Source organism: Ambystoma mexicanum, chromosome 2q, assembly GCF_040938575.1.
Source record: "Ambystoma mexicanum isolate Mex_15411 chromosome 2q, UKY_AmexF1_1, whole genome shotgun sequence".
Lineage (NCBI taxonomy): Eukaryota > Metazoa > Chordata > Amphibia > Caudata > Ambystomatidae > Ambystoma > Ambystoma mexicanum.
In genome coordinates, this window is record NC_090924.1 from 448,170,753 (window position 1) to 448,180,099 (window position 9,347).

The window sequence follows — 9,347 nt, forward strand, 5'->3', positions numbered from 1 at the left end:
GGGTGGGGTGGTACAATTGGCCTGGAGATTTCTCCATCAAACTGCTCTCCATGGCATATGATAAAGGAGTTACTAGAGCTCACTGGGTGCCTCCTTTAATGATTCAATGGATTCTTGCCAACACGTCTCATCTTGGGGGTGATTCACCATTAGGCAAATATGTTTGTAAGCATTAGGGTGTTGGAGCATACACCTTTCGGGAAAGTTGAACTGCGCCCTGTTATTCTTAATGGTCAGGAACAGTACTCACAAAACATGACATTTTCTAGGAATGAAATCTCACATTTACTAGTAAGTTTCCTAACTGGCCTTACCTCCACCCATGCAGATTGACAATTGATTTAGGCCCATATGAATGTTGTTCCACTCCCCAGCCTTTGGAAAGGGCCCATCATGTCTAGAGCAACTGTGGACTATGGTGCAGTTGGAACTTCAACCAGACTTAAAGGAGATATCCTTACAAAAAGTCTTATCACAGGCAACTCAAGCGGCGTACTCTCAGACAACGTCCTCAACCGGTCTATCTGCCACCAGAAAGTCTGTCTCACTCTTCTCTCACTGAATTCCCTTCCCAAATGACCCATGTGTTTAATTAACTGCTATACTAACTTGCAGTCCTTCCCCAGTTTTTCTTCAACAATACCTATCAAGTCTATAATATAGAACCAACTTACCCAAATCTGTTAACTCCTGTTTGGATGGTCTAGCAGTTACAATCTATTCCCTCTTCCGTTTCAAAATGATGTACCTTTTGTCCACCCTAGAACACTCTTATTCCATTTATTAGCACTTAATATATTTGCCATTACCTCTTTAGCCTCCTCACTGTCTTCAAACTCCTCAAATAGCATCCTAGAGACAAGTCTTCTATTATTTGCCTGTCACCTGACGAATATGTAACTTAGAAATGATGGTATTGTAAACACAGTATCCACAATAAAATGCTGGGTGTGTTGCCTGGCTCTGTAAAAAGAAAAACAATTACCTAAACTCGAATGGTATTCTACAAAATAATAACACATTCAAATTCATCTTTATTTCGGACTGAAGAACATTCCATAAAAATTGATCATAAATAAAACCTGTTAAAATAATATACTAATTCCATCAAGTTTGTCATTGGCATGATACAATAAAACAATAGTTTTTACTATTAATAGGATGAATATGTACACAATCAAAATATTAACATTCCTTTGGGAATAGTAAGTAGGTGAGAGGATGAGATTCCTTGGTTAATTTTATCTACCTACAAATCGAAAAAAACCACAGAAAAAAGCACCCTTCATGAGATGAAAAATAAGCTTGACCTTGTTCAAGAAAATGTTGTGGTCAAACCCTTGTACTAACCCCATGTTATCATAGAAGATATTGTTCAACTTTATACACTATGGGCCAGATTCTCAGAAAATTGAGCAAATGAAAGGAGTGCGATGAATGCACTCGTTTCATTTGCGCTATTATCAGCAATGCTCAGATCACCATAATCACAAATGTGACCTGAGCATTTCAGGAGGGGTTGGACAATAGCAGAAATATGAGCTGTCCAGACCTGGTGCATAGTGTCATGGTTCCTTTTGAGCGCATTTCACAGAGTGGGCCATTAAAAGGCCCATCTCTTTGAAATGACTGAGAGAAAAAAAAACATTTACATCCCTGTTTGGGGGATGGAAATACAAGTTTGACAGCTGTGGGTTAAGCCACGGCTGTCACACTCACCAGAAATGACACTGCCATGATTTGAATCTCCATCTAGAAGATCCTCGTTTCTGGCCATTTTAAAGCCCATCCCGTTTATTAATTTGTCATGTGCTTAAAAATGCCCAGAAACGCCCCCTTATTTGCACAAGTGAGCAAACGGGGGGAAAGGTCATTTGAATGAGTGCATTTAGGATGAACTCATTCAGATGCCCTTTGTGAATTGGACTGCCACTATTTTGGCGCAAGTAAGAATATGCGGGTGCGCATCTCTACACTTCCGACAAAAAAGCTTTGATAATCTGCTCATATCTGTCGTGTACTTCATCTACCACTGAATGATCATAAGTGCTAGGGTCAAACTTGAAAAAAATAACATTAAGGTGCTGCGATCCCAGTGGAGAAGAACCAGACTTTGAGTCTTAAATCATCATCACATTCTCAGAATGCACTCAGAGCTCTACCCAACACATCTTCATACGTTCCATGGGAAATAAAGAAGAACGTAGGCCAGTATCCTCCATAATACCTGCACACCTGCATAAAATGGTCTAATAGATTACATCTCCAGCAGCCGACATTGCAACCAGGGCACCCAGTACTTTTGCTAAACGCTTCAGCTTCCCCCATAATCTTGCACACCTCTGCGATCTCCATTTTCTCCATCCTTATTTATTTTAGGCAGTGTTTTCAGTACTTTTATGCATGGCGATACCTTAAATGTGAGAAGGATCTTGGCCAAAAACGTTCTCCCATATTAAAATTGCTGGTGCACATGACTTATTCATGCATTATAAGTAAGGCGCCCAGTTTCCATATTAACTCATTTTTACACATAAAAATAAAAACAGACGGAAAGCTCGCTTTTTCCTTTCAGTATTTATTTGAAAAAAATTGATAAAAACGGAAATGCAGGTCTCTTGTTTGAGTCTTTAAGTTGTCAATTCACGGCAGGGCAATGGCTGTGCAAAGTTACATAACAGAGAGGTTGAAAAAGGAATGTGATACCTTTTTAAGTTGTTTAAATGGCTGCAGATATGCAGCCCTTGACTTGCTGTGCAAGAACGCAGCACTATGAACAGTCATAATGTGTACTTTTCATGTAAATAAATGTGGACAAATAAAATCTAGAACTCATTTTTTTACATAGCAACAAATAAATATGGGAAAATACAGAGAAATGACAGAAAAATTAATATGGATAACTACACGACCCTGGCGGAAATCGCGGTGCTAAATGCACCGCGGAGCACGGCGGAAAGCTGCCGATAGCGCCATGGAGGTTGGCGGATTTTCCGCCCCATGCCGACCTTGGCGGGGCGGTAAATCCCCATTCCCCATTTTACCCTTCCCCATTCCCATTTTTGCCCCATAGGGTATAATGGGAGTGGGGAAGGAGTTAATTGCGCCACCGTAAAATACGGTGGCGTAATTAACAACAAGGTCCCGTAGCGCCATGGATTTTTCCGCCCGGAAAAACCAGGCGGAAAACGTTCCATGGCGCTACGGGAACTCGTAGTAGGGCGGACGGGTCCGCCGCGAATAACGCTGGCGTAAACCCACTCCGCCAGGGTCGTAATGAGGCCCACAGAAATGGAGCAAAATACCATACAACCGGGAGCCTTAATTATAAGATGAGGCATTAACTCTACAAAATCAATTGCTCAATCCTCTTAGCTATGTAACTAATTACATCTTCACGAGGAGCTTGGAAAAATGTGTGGCTCTCTGTGACACCATCGTTCTTAGGACCGACAACCCAATTTCTTTTCATCATGATGCTTTCATAAAAACCCAGCCATCACTATCCTCTCTCACAATACTGGCTAACATAGATGCCTTTGACCACTACCCCCACATTATACAGTACTGTAGCCTGTTTCATTAGGCATAAACATTTTCAATGTCTCTAACCACTAGATATCTCAACATGTTTTTTCCATTTTATCCACACGATAGACAGATAACATGATTTTGCTAAGAAATGTGAAAGTGAAAAGAACCGAGACACAATCATTAACTAAAACAAGAGGCTTAAATAACAGGAAAATAATAATCGGGAGTTGGTGCATAAGAGATAGATGTAACAGCCACGGTCATAGTCTCCCTAGAACAGATGCAGTTCAATGCCAAATCCAACTGCTAGAACAGAAAATGCACTGCTCTTGTTGTACAGCACATACAGAAAGTTCTGGTACTCCCAGCTCTAGCCCAATAAAGAGGTTACATCACAAAGCCCACATTTTGGCTAAGAAAGAGCGCGCTGGTGAATAAGCACCATAAGGCCGAAATATGTCGACCCCAAAACAGATCTCACACCAACCAGGTGTACAGGGATTTTATGCAATGAAGAGAAGTAGATAGGACCACCTATGGATACAAATGGCATGTCCTAGTTAGGCCACGTCAGGCAGAGGAATGTCAGGCCTCGCAATAGTTCAATGACAATCCGACATTGCCACCTAGTCATATCTGTGACAAGCATGCACACACACGTTCACAGTCCTCTGGACCTCTGTAAACCTCTATTTCTACATGGAATGTTTCAACCAAGGGTGTGGGGTGGCACGTTAATGTTTCTCAACTGCCATAGAGCGAGCACTGGCACCCCCAGAGGTGAAGGCAATGCACTCCTAAAAAAACGCAAGGAGCTGGATGCCTGGAGTAGGTCTGGGCCCAGGATGTATGGTCGAGCCAATCCCAATATGGAGATGTGGAAATGTTTGGGAATATCTAAGCCCAGTATTTAAAGTTGGGCAAACTTCTAGGTGAAATATGAGGCGTGCTACAATACCTGGGTTGTGACTAGCAGTGTCTAAATGGGACAGGACTGTACAGAAACGACCAAGAAGCCGAGGATGCAATGCCAAGGTGTTTGGATGCAGGACTTTCTGAAGAGAATAACATAAAGGTAGAATTGGGTTTAGGAGTGGCTCTGGTCTTAGTGCAGATTGGTCCAAAAGAGATTTTGTTGATTGCCAACCAGAAAATGAGGCCAATAATCGCCCAATGTAGAATGTCAAAAAAACTCTGTCATTAAATTCAATAAACAACATATTAAAAAACGACACTTCTATACCACGAAAGCAGACAAGCTAGGCCTTGATTTGAATTTTCAAAGTCATGCCCAAATGTGAGCGGGCATATTGACATTGATGTAACTAGAGAAGGCATGCATACAGACAGCAATGAATAAAAAAGGGTATACAGTCATTGCATCGAATACAAAGCATTGAATGCCAAAGCATCGAAAAATGCAACAAAAAAAAACATTGAATGCATTTTTTTCAAAGGTAAAGGTTTTATTTTAATTACAATGGGTTTTAAGAGGTAAAAAAACAGGGCTTGGGGGGCCCATTAAAAATAAAAAAAAAAATGAAAAAGAAATGCATTTGATGCTTTTTTTCGTTGTTTTTTTTTAATGCTAAGGCCTTCATTCGATGCTTTGGCATTCGATGCAATCACTATAAACCATAAAAAGAGCATTTCCAGAAAGATCACATTTCAGCATTTACATTGATTTTCAGTAAACCTGCATTGTTCCTATAGTTTGATTGATGCAATCATTAATGATTTAAATTGTGTGAAGCTTATCATTGAACGCCAACTAATTGCTTCATTTAATTTTGATTTTCCTTAGAAAACAGAAAGCGAGGAGTAATCGTGCACAGCTTAACTCAAGAAGTGAAGAAACACATTTTCAAAATGTTAATTTGTTACGTCATTGATCCTCATTTTGTATGTGACGGTCGACCCATGTGACAATAAAAGCCTCCTCACGTTGCCATGTTGCCTACTTTCTACCGCATTTGGGGACTGTCGCACCACAAATCAATGTGCTCATGATATCAGTCATTGGCTGTGTTCCAGCAGGCAGGGATTCCTGCTACAAGGAAGAATCAATGCCACATGTGATGCTTTAGGGAGAAATTTGGATTGCAGGGACTGATTGACAATATTCCATTTCGGGTGTCCCTTTAAGTCAAGAGCAAATTGTATTGGCGGGAGATCGCCAAGGATAACACTTGCATTCTGTTGGGCCCCCTGCATGCAACTTTAAAGTTTTTTTAAGGTGGAATGTAAGGGTGTCTTTACTCTTTTATCCTCCACTTTGCCAAAAATTAAACACTGCCTGCAAATTACGAGTTGCCGGCAGTTCACTTATAGTTTCCGGTGGAATACTCCTGCTTATTAGCAGGTGCGAAGTGGATTCCACAGAAATTCATGCAGGAAAACCTCATGCAGGCGTAAAACAAAGGGCTCACACAAGAAGGAGGCAAGCACAGCAAAGAGTTAGACTCGGCGTCTTGCTCCTCCTCTGCCTTTTGTCAGCATGAACACCAGGCAGAGCAACAAAGAGAGGCATAAAATCAATAAATCTTGCTTTTGCATCTCAATTTTCTGCACTGCCAGTGCATAATAGTCCCATAAGTGAATCAGCAGACAGTGAATGAACAACAAGGAAACAACCTGGTTTTCAGTTTACGCCTCACAGATGCTGTGCCAGAGGATAATCTGAGACTGGAGGTGTAATAACCTTTCTGGAGATCTCTAAGGAGAGGCTTGTTTCATAAATAGTATAAGAAACCATGAACAGCAGCTTCGAAACGACATTGCCTGGAGCTGGCAGCAATTGCAGAGTCCCATGAACAGGTTTATTGTGCTCTGTCCATGCAACTCAGGTCAGGAACCTTCTTCACCCGCTGCAGGTGTTCTAGTATGTCCCGCTGCACATGTAATTAGGTATGTTCATATCCAATTGATCCTCACAATTCAAATGCAAAGTGATGAAAATCTCCATCGTGGGGGCATGATAGGTGGGTGCAAGAAAAGGAAATACTTTGAATTTGCCATTTTAAATGCTAGAAAGTGTTAATGATTAGCAAATTGAGTTGGCATGTGTGACAAAGCCCACTCGTTGTGCCTGGGGTGGTGGATGAGGTGATCAGGAAGGCGAGGTTCCACCAACCGCTGTGTATGCAGAGTTTAGAGGGAGTACACAGAACCACCTCACCTTGCCACAGGACTGAGGCAGAGGACTGTCGCAGTGGACACATCTACCATGTACATGCCACTTTATTGGATTTTTATATGCTATCCAGAGCTGATATACTGAGGACCAGTTGGGGTGTGAACCCCCTTTGTGGTTGCCTGGGACAAGTAGAACACCTTCCAGTCTTAGTGGAGTTGAGGCGCTCCTGGGAAGCATGCCATAGGCATATGGTGAGAGTCAGCACAGTCACGGCCAGACTAGGAGCGAGAGCAGAAGTCAGGGTGGCATCAGTCAGACGAGGAGAGGGAATGCAGATCCAATCCCCTTACAACCCCAATCAACACTTCCAGGTTCTCCACGTAGGAGTGGGACAGCAACATTGTACGGGCGAATACCCTATAAAGGGAGCAGGCAGGTTTACATAGGCATCTGTGTCAGGAAATGGCAAACGGGTTGCAGAGGTGGATGGGGATTGACAGCAGGCAGACGGGGGCAGACAGAGATTGTGGACAGTGTGGATAAAGGGGCTGTACGAGGGGGAGCGAGTGGGGAAGGAGGACAGAGTGTGACAAGAGAGCTTGGGAGGAATATCACAGGAGAAGGCGGAAAGAGGCAGATAGAGATGGAGAGAGGAGTGGAGAAGAAGGTGGTTGGATGGGGATGGAAAGAGAAAGAAGGGGTGAGTGGGTCTGTAGAGGGTAGGAAGAAAATCACGATAAGAGGTGGAAGGAGTCAGAGGTTGGTGGTGGAAGGAGTGAGGAAAGAGGGGTTTGGAGGACATATCAAGGGAGAGGTGGTGGCGAGTCAGGCAAAGGTGGCACAAATCACCAATGCGAGCGGCGTTGATGGGAGATGGGCAGTGAGACAAAAAAACATTAAATGAACGAGAAGTTGTGGAAGATCAGATAGAGGCAAACCTAACAATCAGCAAGGGCGAGTCTGAGAAAGGTGGTGGTATGAGCATGTGCCAAAGCACCTAGGAGGTATAGGAAAAAGAGAGAGAAGGAAAGGGAGAGCACAGCAGATGCAGGAGAGGTTCCCTGAGACATGGGCATGTGGCATCCCTTCAAGGAGGAACATGAGGACAGGATTTTGGGGAGAAGAGCCAGGACCCTTGGACAGGGAAGTAGCAAGATATGAGTTGAAGCTTCTAGTCAAACCAAGGTCACTGCCATTGTGGCGCAGAGGATTTTCACCATCTCCTTCATCGTCATCCTCTGGTGGCATCATGTCCATGTCAGGGGGCAGGGGGAGGTTGCTCTAGATACACATGTTGTGTAGCATGGCACATACCAGCACGATTTAGCCAACCTTCTCTGGCCCGTAAATGAGGGCTCCACCCGAACTGCTGAGGCAGCGGAACCAGGCCTTCAACAGGCCAAATGTCTGCTTGATGGTGACGCGCGTGTGTACATGTGGACGGTTGTAGGCCTCGTCATGCCTGTTGTGTGGTTGCCTGATGGGCGTGTTGAGCCAGCCCATCAGGGGATACCCAGCATCACCTGCATGGGAGAGAGAGAAAGGGTACTTGTGATTTATTTGGTCATTCCATGTTGGCACTGGCTGTACAGTATTCAAAGGAAAATGCAACTAGGGACAGGAAATAATAACTGAACATGGCATGTGTCATTGTCTATGAACCTGGCAAGTGAACTTAGGGCTGATCCATGGGGGAGGGGATGGGTGCAGTTGCTGTCACATGGCACAATCAATGTGAACCTGCACTCTCACAACTCAACCACAACAGAACACAATGCACTCAATTGCATTATTGTGTTAGCAATGGAAATGGACTGTGCATATACAATGGCAACTCACATATATGACTAGGTCAGATATCCATTGGTAGTATGTGTCACGAGTGAGGGATTACATTACAAGAATATGGCTGGTTGGGGGTTAGCATGGTGGAATGAAGCTACATTGGCTGAGTCCCGCACCTCTGAATCAAATATTGGTGGTAGTCAATAATTGTGGTTTTCTTCATTTTCATCTTGACCCATTCAATTTGAAGGTGTCCCTTGAGGTGACATGACAGGCATACTGACCTGTGGTGTACCTGTGGACTGTGAGTGCAGTGAGTATTTTTGGAGTGTGGCAGATGGTTTTCTCTCTGGCTGAGCATCATGACTTGTGAATTGCTTTGCTGGGTTCATGTATTTCATGCAGTGTCACTACAGAGTGGTGCATTGCGGTACAGGTGGTTTATGTTTTGTGATGTTCCTAATACATCTGCTGATGTGAGCACTTTGTCTGTTAAATGCATGGAGACACGGCTGTGAAGGCCCTTGCACTTCTGCATGCATTCGCCGTGTTGCACATTCTGTTGAATTTCCATAAGTCACAATACTAGGCACCCATTACGCTTCAATGTGTGAGGTTTTGTGTTGTGCAGGTTGGGTCTGATGAGGTTGCTTGGTGTAAATTCTTCTACGATGTTCTTGCACACAGGACAATAGCACCACCTTTGTCTGCTGGTTTAATGACAAAATCGGGATGGGTTTCCAGGTTCTTCAGGGCTAGATGCTCTGCTTTTGTTAGATTATCTATATACTGATTTTTAGTAGAAAAAGGTTGTTCAGTTTCCCTCAGTATCTTATTTTCAAAAGTGAGGATTTCCGGACAAACCATGGATGCAAGGAGAACAAAAGTGGAT